Genomic DNA, 14,612 nt, shown 5'->3' on the forward strand with positions numbered 1-14,612 from the left:
ACATGACCCTCTTCCTATTGAAAAAACAAAAGTTGGATTCAAAATGGCTGAATTCAAAATGGCCGCCATGGTCACCCCTTCACATATACTAATGTGCCACAAACAGGAAGTTAATTTCACCAACCAATCCCATTTTATTAAGGTGTATCCTTATAAATGGCCCACCCTGTACAATGGTCTTGCAAAAAAACAAAAAAAAACAATCCCTCATATGGGTGTGTAAGTGAAAAAAAAAAAGTTAGGGCTATTAAAAGGCAAAGAGGTAAAAAAAAAAAAAATAGCCAGGTCCTAAAGGGGTTAAGGGGTACTCTGGTGGAAAACTTATTTTTTTAATCAACTGGAGCCAGAAAGTTCAACAGATTGAAAATTACTTTAAAAAAATCTTAATCCTTCCAGTACTTATTAGCTGCTGAACACTACAGAGGATATTCTTTTCTATTTGGAACACAGAGCTCTCTGCTGAATCACAAGCACAGTGCTCTCTGCTGACATCTCCGTCCATTTTAGGAACTGTCCGGAGCAGCATATGTTTGCTATGGGGATTTTCTCCTACTCTGGACAGTTCTTAAAATGGACAGAGATGTCAGCAGAGAGCACTGTGCTCGTGATTCAGCAGAGAGCTCGGTGTTCCAAAAAGAAAATAATTTACTCTGTAGTATACAACAGGTAATAAGTACTGGAAGGATTAAGATTTTTTAATAGAAGTAATTTACAAGCTGTTTAACTTTCTGGCACCAGTTGATTATTTTTTTTTTTTTTTACGTTTTCCACCGGAGTACCCCTTTAATGTACAAAATTTACACCCACTGACTGTATAATCCCACAGTCACTCCAATTATTATTAAAGGAAAAGAGTCATCCTGTTCACCCACACTAAGCCCAATAAGCTGGGTTACAGTGTAAGTGAACAGGAGACTGATGAGGGGTCAATGAGTTAAATAAGTACCTGGAGTCCGGAGCTGTGTCCCTCCAAAGATCCTCTTCTATCCCGGCTGAATTGCGCACAGGAAGCGTACCTGCCGGGGGAATTTAAATATTCTTTGGCTCTGGTCAAGTGAGTGCTCAGTAGGCGCTTACGTGACCAGCCACAAGTACTCTTTAAGCACATTTTTTTATTCTGTTTTAATTTTCAACCACATTTGGTATTCTGGAGTTTTCTTTTTTCACACTACTGAAAATCTAGTCTGGTTTCATTTTGTTAAGTACATTATTTGTTAAGTCATTTTAGGTTTTCAACCTCATTCTGTAGTCTAAACTATTTGTTATTCTGGAGTTCAGTTGAGTTACACCGTGTTTTGTTCAAATACAAAAGGGATAATCTGATTTCTTGTCAAAAGATACCTTTCACAAAATGGGAGAGATTAATGAAAACCTGTGCTGATGAAAAGTAGACCAGTTGTTCATAGCAACTAATCAGATTGCCTATTTCATTTTTAAAAAGGCCTCTGAAAATAAAAGAAGCAATTTTATTGGTTGCTATGGGCAACTGCTCTACCTTTCTCTTTGCAGAGGTTTGATAAATCCCCCTCAACTTCTCTTTCTGTCACAGGATCTGATTGGTCTCCTACTAAAACATAAACCACACCAGCCCTGTCTTCAGTCTGAGGCTATGTTCCCAGAGACAATTGTCAGCACAGCGCTAGGACTGCTCAGAAATGCGTTATCTCATAGATGGCAATGCATTTCCGTGCGGACTCCGCAGAAAGAATAGACATGTCTGTTTTTTCTGCAGACTCAGGAATCAGGATTTCTGCAGAAGAAACATCTGCTGTGGAAATTCTGCCGTGTGCACAGTGCAGCAGAATCCCATGAATATCAATGGGACTGCTGGCAAATAATCTCTGTGCAGAATTCTGCATGGAATTTTCATCGTGTGAACATACACTGATTAACAGAAACACAAAAGTGGTAAGCTGGCCAAATAAGATATACATGAAATAATGTTGCCCATCCGAAAAACTATTAGAATAAATCCCAATGCATTTTCATTGTGCTTGGCAGAAGTGTAACAAAAATATTCAAATGTATTTGCTATTTTTACCATTATCGTTTACTAATTAATTATACTGCATCATTTTAGAATTTTGTCATTTTGTTCTTCTTATTCAAATGGTCTATTTGGAATTTCAAATTTGTATGAATATATGAATACATTTTGTTCAGAGTTTTGGATGGATCTGAATGTCCGAATAAGTAAATATTTGTGTGAAAATCAATTGTTTATAATGAAAAACAAATTGCACATGTCTAGATTTAAAGGGGTACTCTGGCCCTAATACATTTTATCCCCTATCCAAAGGATAGGGGATAAGATGTATGATTGCAGGGGTCTCGCCACTGGGGATCCGCGCAATCTGTCATTGCGCACCCACCTTTGTGAGCTCTCCGGCCGTCGTTCCCTCTCCCATAGGCTTGCATTGAGGGGGCAGAGCGTGACATCACACGGGGGCGGAGTCGTGACATCACGATTCTCCAGCCCCCTGGTTGACACGCTACACACTCAGAGCCCCCAGCGCTGCAGAGAGCTCACAAAGGTGGCTGCGCAATGACAGATTGCGGGGGGCCCCAGTGGATGGACCCCCACGATCATGCATCTTATCCCCTATCTTTTGTATAGGGGATAAGATGTATTCGGGCCGGAGTACCCCTTTAAGCCATCCACTACTATCCTCCTGGAAAAAAAAATCTTATTTGAGGAGAGCAGTTTCTGGCCAGGATGCACTGTCATCATCCCCTCCAAGGCAAATAACCTACCACAATGCAAATTAAAACACTTGTGAGAAGATTTATTAAAACTTGTGCAGAGGAAAGTTGACCAATTGCCCATAGCAACCTATCAGATCGCTTCTTTCATTTTTTTAAAAGGCCTCTAAAACTTAAAAAAGCAATCTGATTGGTAACAATGGGCAATTGGTCAACTTTTCTTGTGCACAAAAGTTCATTTGCAACTTATTTTTGGCTCATCAATTTTGTTTCTTTGTATTTCTATATTCTATAGTACTCGTGAAGAGTAGAATAAATAAAAATTATTTTTCTTTCAGGAAAAAGGTTGTCAACAATTATGTCAGTGGAGGAGAGATTTTCGGGATCTGCACAAAGAACGGCCTGAAAATACACATTGAGGAGGAAGACAGTCTATTCCCCAAAGATCAATGATCAAGAAACTGCTGATAAGTTCCTGTCAGGTATCACTAACAACCTTCATCCTACAGGTAAAGACGAGATGGATGCTTCCCTAACAGTGGAGTTGATGCAATTTTCCAATTAATCACTTAGGCCTGGCAGGACCTCAGGCAGTGACTGTCATCCAGCCAAGCTCTATGTGACACTGTGGGATCCTTTTTGGGTCCTGGACCTGTTGGGGCTATACAGGGAGGACGGCAGCATGCCTCTGTTCACAATGATCACAATCTTACATAAGTGCAAGGGAGAGACTAAATTTAAATAACTGATGTCCCATCTCTTTCCTTAACATGGACTATAAGAGCTGACCTCTTTTCGGTCCTCTCTGGGTTCAGACAGGGCTGCTCTCTTTCACCTCTTCTTTTTGTTTGTGTTATAGAACTTCTCGCATATTATATCCACAAAAGTCCAGTCACAGAGATCCCTGTCAAGCTGCCAAGTTTCCTAGATGGTGCATTAGATGGTTGCTCAGGACCTTGAGAACTTTCATGTATGCCCACTGACTTTGCATCATCATCAGGTACTTTCCGAGGTACCCATTTGCTAAGAACACAACTTTACAACTCTTTTGGCAGTGACCTCAGAGACTTGGTTCCCAGGAGTAGCCCATTGCTTTACTTAATTCTTAATGGTCTAATCCTGGAGATCACAATATAAGGATTATTAAGGAGGCCTGGCGTCTTGTGAACTGTCACAAGGACACTTTGTGGTTTGAAAGGAAATGCCTGATAATAAATTTGAAGAGGATATCCATCCAGGGCTGCCTCAGTCTGGTCCACAGCCTGCTCAGAGACTATTCCATAATGGACATTGAGGAAGAAGTTTAACCCTCTCCCCTCTTGTGTTTTGTCTCTCTATAAAGCTTTAGGCTTGTGATTTCCCTTCCCTACCCTCCTCTTTTATCATCCCTATTCCTTATCACTGTCTGCAATTCTTTGTTATTTGACTTTGCTTTATAATGCGTGCTGGAATCTTAGTGTAGCATGTGGTATGATGTATAGCATAGGGAGACCCATGCTGTATGTTGTACTGTTGCGCAATGTATGGCAATCACGCTAATTATTTTGTGCTGCTTCCTGGCCTGCACTGCATCATAGTGCATTGTATGTATGTTTATTATGAATGATTTATTTTAATCAATAAGCATCAGATAGGCATGCTTTTCTAAAGCACAGATCTCCGGCTTGGCAAACATACCCAGTCATGCTTTACTACTCTTAGTTGGAGTGAAACATTGACTTTGAGGGGAAGCTACCTGGAAAAGGTTGTGTGAAAGCTGTTTTGTGTGTAATTTTTTCCTAATATATACAGTGCCCTCCACAACCTACGATGGCCCCGACATATGATAATTTCAACATGCGATGGCCTCTCACGCCATGCACGCCGTCCCATCATCCAATAGGAGCGGTGTGCGTAGTGACGTTATGGCGGCGATGAGGAACGACGATCCTAGGCAACAGAGACGTTCCAGAGCGGTGGGGACACCCCAGGGACGCGGCGACAGCGATGGACGGCGACATCCAGGGCAGCGGTGATGGCGGGGACAGGTGAGTATAACATCCTATATTTAACATTGCACGGATCCCTCAACGTACCATGGTTTCAACTAACGATGGTTCATTTGGAAAGGATTACCATCGTATGTTGAGGGACCACTGTGTATATGTATATGTATATATATATATATATATATATATATATATATATATATATATATACACGGTGGAGAAAAAAAGTTAGCCACCAATTGTGCCAGTTCTCCCACTTAAAAAGATGAGAGAGGCCTGCCATTTTCATCATAGGTATAACTCAACTATGAGAGACAGAATGGGGGGAAATAATACAGGAAATCACATTGTAGGATTTCTAATTAATTAATTGGTAAATTCATCGGTAAAATAAATATTTTGTCACATACAAACAAGCAAAAACTTATTTGAGGAGAGCAGAACAACTACCACTTTCTGGCCAGAACGCACTGTCATCATCCCCTCCAAGGCAAATAACCTACCACAATGCAAAAACACTTGTGAGAAGATTTATTAAAACCTGTGCAGAAGAAAGTTGACCAATTGCCCTTCGCTTCTTCCATTTTTAAAAAGGCCTCTAAAACTTAAAAAAGCAATCTGATTGGTTGCAATGGGCAACTGGTCAACTTTTCTTCTGCACAAAAGTTAATTTGCAACCTATTTTTGGCTCATAATCGCTCTCCATTTTTGTTTCTTTGTATTTCTATATTCTGTAGTACTTTTGAAGGGTAGAATAAATAAAAATCATATTTCTTTAAGGCAAAAGGTTATCAACAATTATGTCAGTGGAGTAGAGACTTCAGGGGTCTGCACCAAGAAGAGCCTGAGGAGGAAGACAGATCTTCGGGAGAAGGGTGAGGAATATAACTCTTTATATTTCACAAAGCTCTCTATCCGCTACATGCCCCTTATTGAGCTGCCAGATGCTGGAAACAGTGCATCGAGGAGAAAGAGAGTTATGGGAGTTGTCAGAGACAACAACAGCAACCTCTATTCCCCAAAGATCAATGATCAAGGCACTGCTGATAAGTTTCTGTCAGGTATCACTAACAACCTTCATTCTACATGTAAGAGGAGATGAATGCTTCCCTAACAGTGGAGTTGATGCAATTTTACTTTTCTAATGCGCAGATCTCTGGCTTGACATACATATCCAGTCATGCTTTACTACTCTTAGTTGGAGTTAAACATTGACTTTGAGGGGAAGTTACTTGGAAAAGGTTGTGTGAGAGCTTTTTTGTGTATCCTTTTATATATATATATATATATATATATATATATATATATACACACAGTGGACAGCGGATTATTGGGGTGTGTGAAGCCAGATGAAGCCAGATGACACTTTGTTGGAGGGATCTGGCCAGGTATTAATATCCGTGACGGCCATCATACATATTTATGAACCTCTCCCACTATAAAACCCCTGCTGTAGCATACACCTTCATGAATGCAAAGGTGGAACAGAGAATGCATGGACATCACCATGGAGACGAGTGCACTGGTAAGGCGTTCCCCGTCAGGTGAGATGGGCGGGGTTACGTCAAGCCAGGTCTCCCGGAATGCAGGGCGGCAATTTTGCCTCTGCCCCGGCACATTTCGGGAAGGTCTGCTCGTTTTGGGTGAGTGTCCCCACTTTCCACGTTGCTCTGGGACACCCAGCTTTACTTGATATTTCACTATGTCTACAATGGTCTACAGCAAGGGAATATTGCCATCAAGCAAGATGGCGCTTAACTACTGAATACCCGCGGCACACTTGCGCTTACAGACGCCGCGGGTTGCCACAGAAACTAAATACGTCCCTTCTGGTAATAGACCGGAAACTTGGCCTGATCCGTAATAGATGGCTGGCTAAGCGTTCCACAGAGATGACCTGGTGGCACGCACGCCATAACCGCCACCCCCCCCTTGAGTGTGGAAGCACCCAGGACTAATTATTTTACACATCTAACTGCACCTACTGTAAGTCACATACAGTCATGTCTTTTTGTGTGATTTTTACACTTTTGTATATTTGCATGATGCCAGCTCCCTAATGGTGTTGATGTTTTTATATTTGAACCTTGCCATGCAATTTTAACAGGCACGATGACTGTATTTTATTTTATTTATTGTTCAATTATTGTACTGTAAATGATCACATGACACACACTATTTATACTGAGCACTTCCAATACCTTACTGCTTGACAATGGCTGCGAGAGGCAGCCGAAACGTCGCCTCTGATGATGAGTGAATAAAGACCACATTTTTTTCACCGAAATACCTGTGTGCTGCTATTTTTCTTTTTTCAATATATATATATATATATATATATATATATATATATATATATATAAAACTTCTTTGGTAAAATAAGTATTTGGTCACTTACAAACAAGCAAGATTTCTGGCTCTCACAGATGTGTAACTTCTTCTTTAAGAGTCTCCTCTAACCTCCACTTGTTACCTGTATTAATGTCACCTGTTTGAACTTGTTATCAGTATAAAAGACACCTGTCCACGACTTTAAACAGTCACACTCCAAACTCCACTATGACTAAGACCAAAGAGCTGTTGAAGGACACCAGAAACAAAATTGTAGACCTGCACCAGGCTGGGAAGACTGAATCTGCAATAGGCAAGCAGCTTCATGTGAAGAAATCAACTGTGGGAGCAATTATTAGAAAATGGAAGACATACAAGACCACTGATAATCTCCCTCGATCTGGGGCTCCACGCAAGATCTCACCCTGTGGTGTCAAAATGATCACAAGAACAGTGAGCAAAAATCCCAGAACCACACGGGGGACCTAGTGAATGGCCTGCAACGTAACAAAGGCTACCATCATTAACACACTACACCGCCAGGGACTCAAATCATGAAGTGCCAGATGTGTCCCCCTGCTTAAGCCAGTACATGTCTGGGCCCGCCTGAAGCTTGCTAGAGAGCATTTGGATGATCGAGAAGAGTATAGGGAGAATGTCATATGGTCAGATGAAACCAGGAGAAAGAATGCTGAGTTGCATCCAAAGAACACCATACCTACTGTGAAGCATGGGGGGAAACATCATGCTTTCGGGCTGTTTTTCTGCAAAGGGACCAGGACGACTGATCCATGTAAAGGAAAGAACGAATGGGGCCATGTATCGTGAGAATTTAAGTGAAAACCTCCTTACATCAGCAAGGGCATTGAAGATGGCCTAGCCAGTCTCCAGATCTCAACCTCATAGAAATCCTTTGGAGGGAGTTGAAAGTTCGTGTTGCCCAGCGACAGCCCCAAAACAGCACTGCTCTAGAGGAGATCTGCATGGAGGAATGGGCCAAAATACCAGCAACAGTGTGTGAAAACCTTGGGAAGACTTATAGAAAATGTTTGATCTCTGTCATTGCCACCAAAGGGTATATAACAAAGTATTGAGATGAACTTTTGTCATTGACCAAATACTTATTTTCCACCAATATTTGCAAATACATTTTTTAACCTGTTAAGGACAAGGGCATACCTGTAAATCCTGGGTCCTGTCCCTCTCGATAACACTGGTCCATGGCCGGGACCCGTGGCTAATAGCGCGTGGCACTGATCGTGGTGCCGCACACTATTAACCCTTTAGAAATAACATTCAAAACCATTGAGAACCATAGATCAATGAGAAACCATTGATCAATGTAAAAACCTTTTTTCCCATTAACCCCTTAAGGACTGAGCGCTTTAGCATTTTCATTTTTTCCTCATCACCTTCTAAAAATCATAACGCTTTCAATTTTGCACCTAAAAATCCACATGATGGCTTATTTTTTGCATGGTATGTGGAAACATAAATGAATGTCCGGCACAGCACTGGTAAGCAAGGGTTATATATTGAAGTGGTAGGATCCGTACGTGAGGAGTGCAATGAGATTATACAAGGTGCCAATACGGGGTGCAGGTAAGAAAGGCACAAATCGCTGTGGCATCAGAACAGTAGAAGAAAACCGCACTCACCCGTAAGCTTGTGCACCAAGACTTTATTCCGTGAAGGCCATGGACATGAACACAAGAAGCAGGACACCGGCAGGAGCGCCGAGGGCACACACACGTGTAGTTATAGCTGTTTCACGGGACTACTTATTTTTTGCGCCACCAATTCTACTTTGCAGTGATATTAGTCATTTTACCAAAAAAATCCACGATGAAACGTAAAAAACCCATTGTGCGACAAAATTGAAGAAAAAATTTCATTTTGTAACTTTTGGGGGCTTCCCTTTCTACGCAGTGCATTTATCGGTAAAAATAACACCTTATCTTTATTCTGTAGGTCCATACGGTTAAAATGATACCATACTTATATAGGTTGGATATTGTCGTACTTCGGAAAAAAACTCATAACTACATGCAGGAAAATGTATATGTTAAAAATTCTGTTCTGTGTTCTAAAGTTTTTATCGGTACCATTTTTGTATTGATCTGACTTTTTGATCGCTTTTTATTCATTTTTTCATGATATAAAAAGTGACCAAAATACACTATTTTAGACTTTGGAATTTTTTTGCTCACACGCCATTGACCGTGCAATTTAATTAACAATATATTTTTATAGGTCGGACATTTACGCACGTGGCGATTCCACATATGTTTATTTTTATTTACACAGTTTTTTTTTATGGGAAAAGGGGGGTGATTCAAACTTTTAATAGGGAAGGGGTTAAATGACCTTTGTTAACTTTTTTTTCACTTTTTTTTGCAGTGTTACAGCTCCCATAGGGACCTATAACACTGCACACACTGATCTCCTATGCTGATCCCTGCAAAGCCATAGCTTTGCAGGGATCAGTCAGATAGGGGCTCGATTGCTCAAGCCTGAAGCTCAGGCTTGGAGCAATCAATCCCCGATCGGACACAGCAGAGAGAGGTAAGGAGACCTCTGCCTGTGTCCCAGCTGATCGGAACATTGCGATTTTATCGCGATGTCCCGATCAGCCCGACTGAGCTGCCGGGAACTGTTTACTTTGATCGCCGCGTCTGAAGGGTTAACAGCGCGCCACACAACGATTGGTGCCGCACCCTGTTAGCCAAGGGTCCCGCCGATCGTTAGCAGCGGGGACCGACCCGGTGTGATGCGGGGTCACGGCGTGACCTCGTTTTTCACACCGGCACCAGGCTTAGGGCGTACAGGTACGCCCTAAGTCCTTAAAAAAAAGGACCTTAAAAAAACTGTGTAAATAAAAATAAATATATGTGGTATCGCCACGTGCAGACATTTCCGAATTATGAAAATATACCGTTAATTAAACCGCATGGTCAATTATGTATGAGCAACAAAAAATTCCAGAGTCTAAAATAGCGTATTTTCAGTCACTTTTTAGATCATGAAAAAATGAATAAAAAGCGATCAAAAAGTCCGATCACTCAAAAAGGGTACCACTAAAACCTTCAGATCACGGGCAAAAAAATTAGCCCTCATTCCGCCCCGTACGCGACAAAAATTAAAAAGTTTACGTATACATTTTCCTGCATGTAGTTATGATTTTTTCCAGAAGTACGACAAAATCAAACCTATATAAGTAGGGTATCATTTTAATCGTATGGACCTACAGAATAAAGATAAGGTGTCATTTTTACCGTAAAATGTACTACCTAGAAAGGGAAGCCCCCAAAAGTTACAAAATTTTGTTTTTTCTTCAATTTTGTCACACAATGATTATTTTCCCCTGTTTCGTCATAGATTTTTGGATAAAATGACTCATTGCAAAGTAGAATTGGTGGTGCAAAAAATAAGCCATCAAAAGGATTTTTAGGTGCAAAATTGAAAAAGTTATGATTTTTTAAAGGCAAGGAGGAAAAAATGAAAGTGCAAAAACGGAAAAACCCCTGGTCCTTTGATTTTATGGATTTTTTTTCTCTCATTGTCTCTCATAGTTGAGGTATACCTATGATGAAAATTACATAGGTATCATTCATGACAGTGTAACGTGTTAAATGTAAAGTGATAGTATTACAGTTTTCAGTTCATATTTGTCACCACAACGCTCTGTCTGATCTGTGTAAATGAGCTGTTACTGTACAACGCGATGTGCAGAGCTCTGGCTGTCCTCTCTATGGTTTTGCTGCTCCTCACTAGTGTTGAGCGGCATAGGCCATATTCGAATTCACGAATATTCGCGAATATATGGACGAATATTCGTCATATATTCGCTAAATTCGCATATTCGTAATATTCTCGTTTTATTTTCGCATATGCGAAAATGAACATATGCGAAAATTTGCATATACAAAAATTAGCACACATGTCTCACACAGTAGTATTAGAGCCTTCTTTACACCACAAAAGCTGGAAGCAGAGAGGGGTGATCACAGTGATGTGTACTGTGAAAAAACAAACAACAAAAAAAAATAATATTCACGAGCAACACTACTCCTCACTCTGGTCTATTAATAATAGACCTGGGTGAAGAGTAGCAGAGCTGTGTAGAGAACATAATAGAATACTATCTCTGATATGTTTTTCCTTGAAACAATGCTGTCAAAGGTATTTCACATTTAGACAGCTCTTACAATACTATACCAGGTGTTTTTTAACCCCTTAAGGACCAGGCCATTTTACACCTTAAGGACCAGAGCGTTTTTTGCAAATCTGACCACTGTCACTTTAAACATTAATAACTCTGGAATGCTTTTAGTTATCATTCTGATTCCGAGAAAGTTTTTTTGGGACATATTCTACTTTAACTTAGTGGTAAAATTTTATGGTAACTTGTATCCTTTCTTGATGAAAAATCCTCAAATTTGATGAAAAAAATGAAAATTTTGCATTTTTCTAACTTTGAAGCTCTCTGCTTGTAAGGAAAATGGATATTCAAAAGAATTTTTTTTTTGGTTCACATATACAATATGTCTGCTTTATGTTTGCATCATAAAATTTATGAGTTTTTACTTTTGGAAGACACCAGAGGGCTTCAAAGTTCAGCAGCAATTTAGAAATTTTTCACAAAATTTTCAAACTCACTATTTTTCAGGGACCAGTTCAGTTTTGAAGTGGATTTGAAGGGTCTTCATATTAGAAATACCGCATAAAAGACCCAATTATAAAAACTACACCCCCCCAAAGTATTCAAAATGACATTCAGTAAGTGTATTAACCCTTTAGGTGTTTCACAGGAATAGCAGCAAAGTGAAGGAGAAAATTCAAAATCTTCATTTTTTACACTCGCATGTTTTTGTAGACCCAATTTTAGAATTTTTGCAAGGGGTAAAAAGGAGAAAATTTTTACTTGTATTTGAAACCCAATTTCTCTCAAGTAAGCACATACCTCATATGTCTATGTTAATTGTTCAGCGGGCGCAGTAGAGGGCTCAGAAAGGAAGGAGCGACAAATGGTTTTTGGGAGGCATGTCACCTTTAGGAAGCCCCTCTGGTGCCAGGACAGCAAAAAAAAAACACATGGCATACCATTTTGGAAACTATACCCCTTGAGGAACGTAATAAGGGGTAAAGTGAACCTTAATACAATACAGGTGATTCACGACTTTTGCATATGTAAAAAAATAATAATAATAATTTACCTAAAATGCTTGGTTTCCCAAAAATTTAACATTTCTAAAAAGGATAATAGCAGAAAATACCCCCCAAAATTTTAAGCCCAATTTCTCCCGATTCAGAAAACACCCCATATGGGGGTGAAAATTGCTCTGCTGGTGCACTACAGGTCTCAGAAGGGAAGGAGCCACATTTGGCTTTTTGAAAGCAAATTTTGCTCTGGGGGCATGCCGCATTTAGGAAGCCCCTATGGTGCCAGAACAGCAAAAAAAAAAAAACACATGGCATATCATTTTGGAAACTAGACCCCTCGGGGAACGTAACAAGGGGTAATGTGAACCTTAATACCCTACAGGTGTTTCACGACTTTTGCATATGTAAAAAAAAACATTTTTTTTTACCTAAAATGCTTGGTTTCCCAAAATTTTTACATTTTTAAAAAGGGTAATAGCAGAAAATACCCCCCAAAATTTGAATCCCAATTCCTCCCAAATCAGAAAACACCCCATATGGGGGTGAAAATTGCTCTGCTGGCGCACTACAGGTCTCAGAAGGGAAGGAGCCACATTTGGCTTTTTGAAAGCAAATTTTGCTCTGGAGGCATGCCGCATTTAGGAAGCCCCTATGGTGCCAGAACAGCAAAAAAACAAACAAATGGCATACACTTTTGGAAACTAGACCCCTCGGGGAACGTAACAAGGGGTAATGTGAACCTTAATACCCTACAGGTGTTTCACGACTTTTGCATATGTAAAAAAAAAACATTTTTTTTACCTAAAATACTTGGTTTCCCAAAATTTTTACATTTTTAAAAAGGGTAATAGCAGAAAATACCCCCCAAAATTTGAATCCCAATTCCTCCCGATTCAGAAAACACCCCATATGGGGGTGAAAAGTGCTCTGCTGGCGCACTACAGGTCTCAGAAGAGAAGGAGTCACATTTGGCTTTTTGAAAGCAAATTTTGCTCTGAAGGCATGCCGCATTTAGGAAGCCCCTATGGTGCCAGAACAGCATGTAATGTGAACCTTAATACCCTACAGGTGTTTCACGACTTTTGCATATGTAAAAAAAAACATTTTTTTTTTTACCGAAAATGCTTGGTTTCCCAAAATTTTTACATTTTTAAAAAGGGTAATAGCAGGAAATACCCCCCAAAATTTGTAACACAAGTTCTCCTGAGTACGGCGATACCCCATATGTGGCCCTAAACTGTTGCCTTGAAATACGACAGGGCTCCAAAGTGAGAGCGCCATGCGTATTTGAGGCCTAAATTATGGACTTGCATAGGGGTGGACATAGGGGTATTCTACGCCAGTGATTCCCAAACAGGGTGCCTCCAGCTGTTGTAAATCTCCCAGCATGCCTAGACAGTCAGGGGCTATCTGGCAATACTGGGAGTAGTTGTTTTGCAACATCTGGAGGCTCCGTTTTGGAAACCGTGGCGAACCAGACGTTTTTCATTTTTATTGGGGAGGGGAGGGGGGCTGTGTAGGGGTATGTGTATATGTAGTGTTATTTACTTTTTATTTTATTTTTTGTTAGTGTAGTGTAGTGTTTTTAGGGTACAGTCGCACGGGCAGGGGTTCACAGTAGTTTCTCGCTGGCAGTTTGAGCTGCGGCAGAAAATTTGCCGCAGCTCAAACTTGCAGCCGGATACTTACTGTAAACCTCCGCCCATGTGAGTGTACCTTGTACGTTCACATGGGGGAGGGGGGAACATCCAGCTGTTGCAAAACTACAACTCCCAGCATGTACGGTCAATCAGTGCATGTTGGGAGTTGTAGTTTTGCAACAGCTGGAGGCTGCGTTTTGGAAACAGTGGCGTACCAGACGTTTTTCATTTTTATTGGGGAGGGGAGGGGGGCTGTGTAGGGGTATGTGTATATGTAGTGTTTTTTTTACTTCTTATTTTATTTTGTGTTAGTGTAGTGTTTTTAAGGTACAGTCGCACGGGCGGGGGTTCACAGTAGTTTCTCGCTGGCAGTTTGAGCTGCGGCAGAAAATTTGCCGCCGCAGCTCCAACTTGCAGCCGGATACTTACTGTAAACCTCCGCCCATGTGAGTGTACCCTGTACATTCACATTGGGGGTGAGAAACATCCAGCTGTTGCAAAACTACAACTCCCAGCATGTATGGTCTATCAGTGCATGCTGGGAGTTGTAGTTTTGCAACAGCTGGAGGCACACTGGTCGTGAAACACTACTTTGGCTGGGGATGCTGGGGATTGTAGTTATGCAACAGCTGGAGACACACTGATTTGCTACTTAACTCAGTGTGCCTTCAGCTGTTGCAAAACTACAACTCTCAGCAGTCACCGACAGCCAACGGGCATGCTGGGAGTTGTAGTTATATAACCAGCAGATGTACCACTATAACTCCCAGCATGCACTTTAGCTGAT

Source organism: Hyla sarda, chromosome 1, assembly GCF_029499605.1.
Source record: "Hyla sarda isolate aHylSar1 chromosome 1, aHylSar1.hap1, whole genome shotgun sequence".
Classification (NCBI taxonomy): Eukaryota; Metazoa; Chordata; class Amphibia; order Anura; family Hylidae; genus Hyla; species Hyla sarda.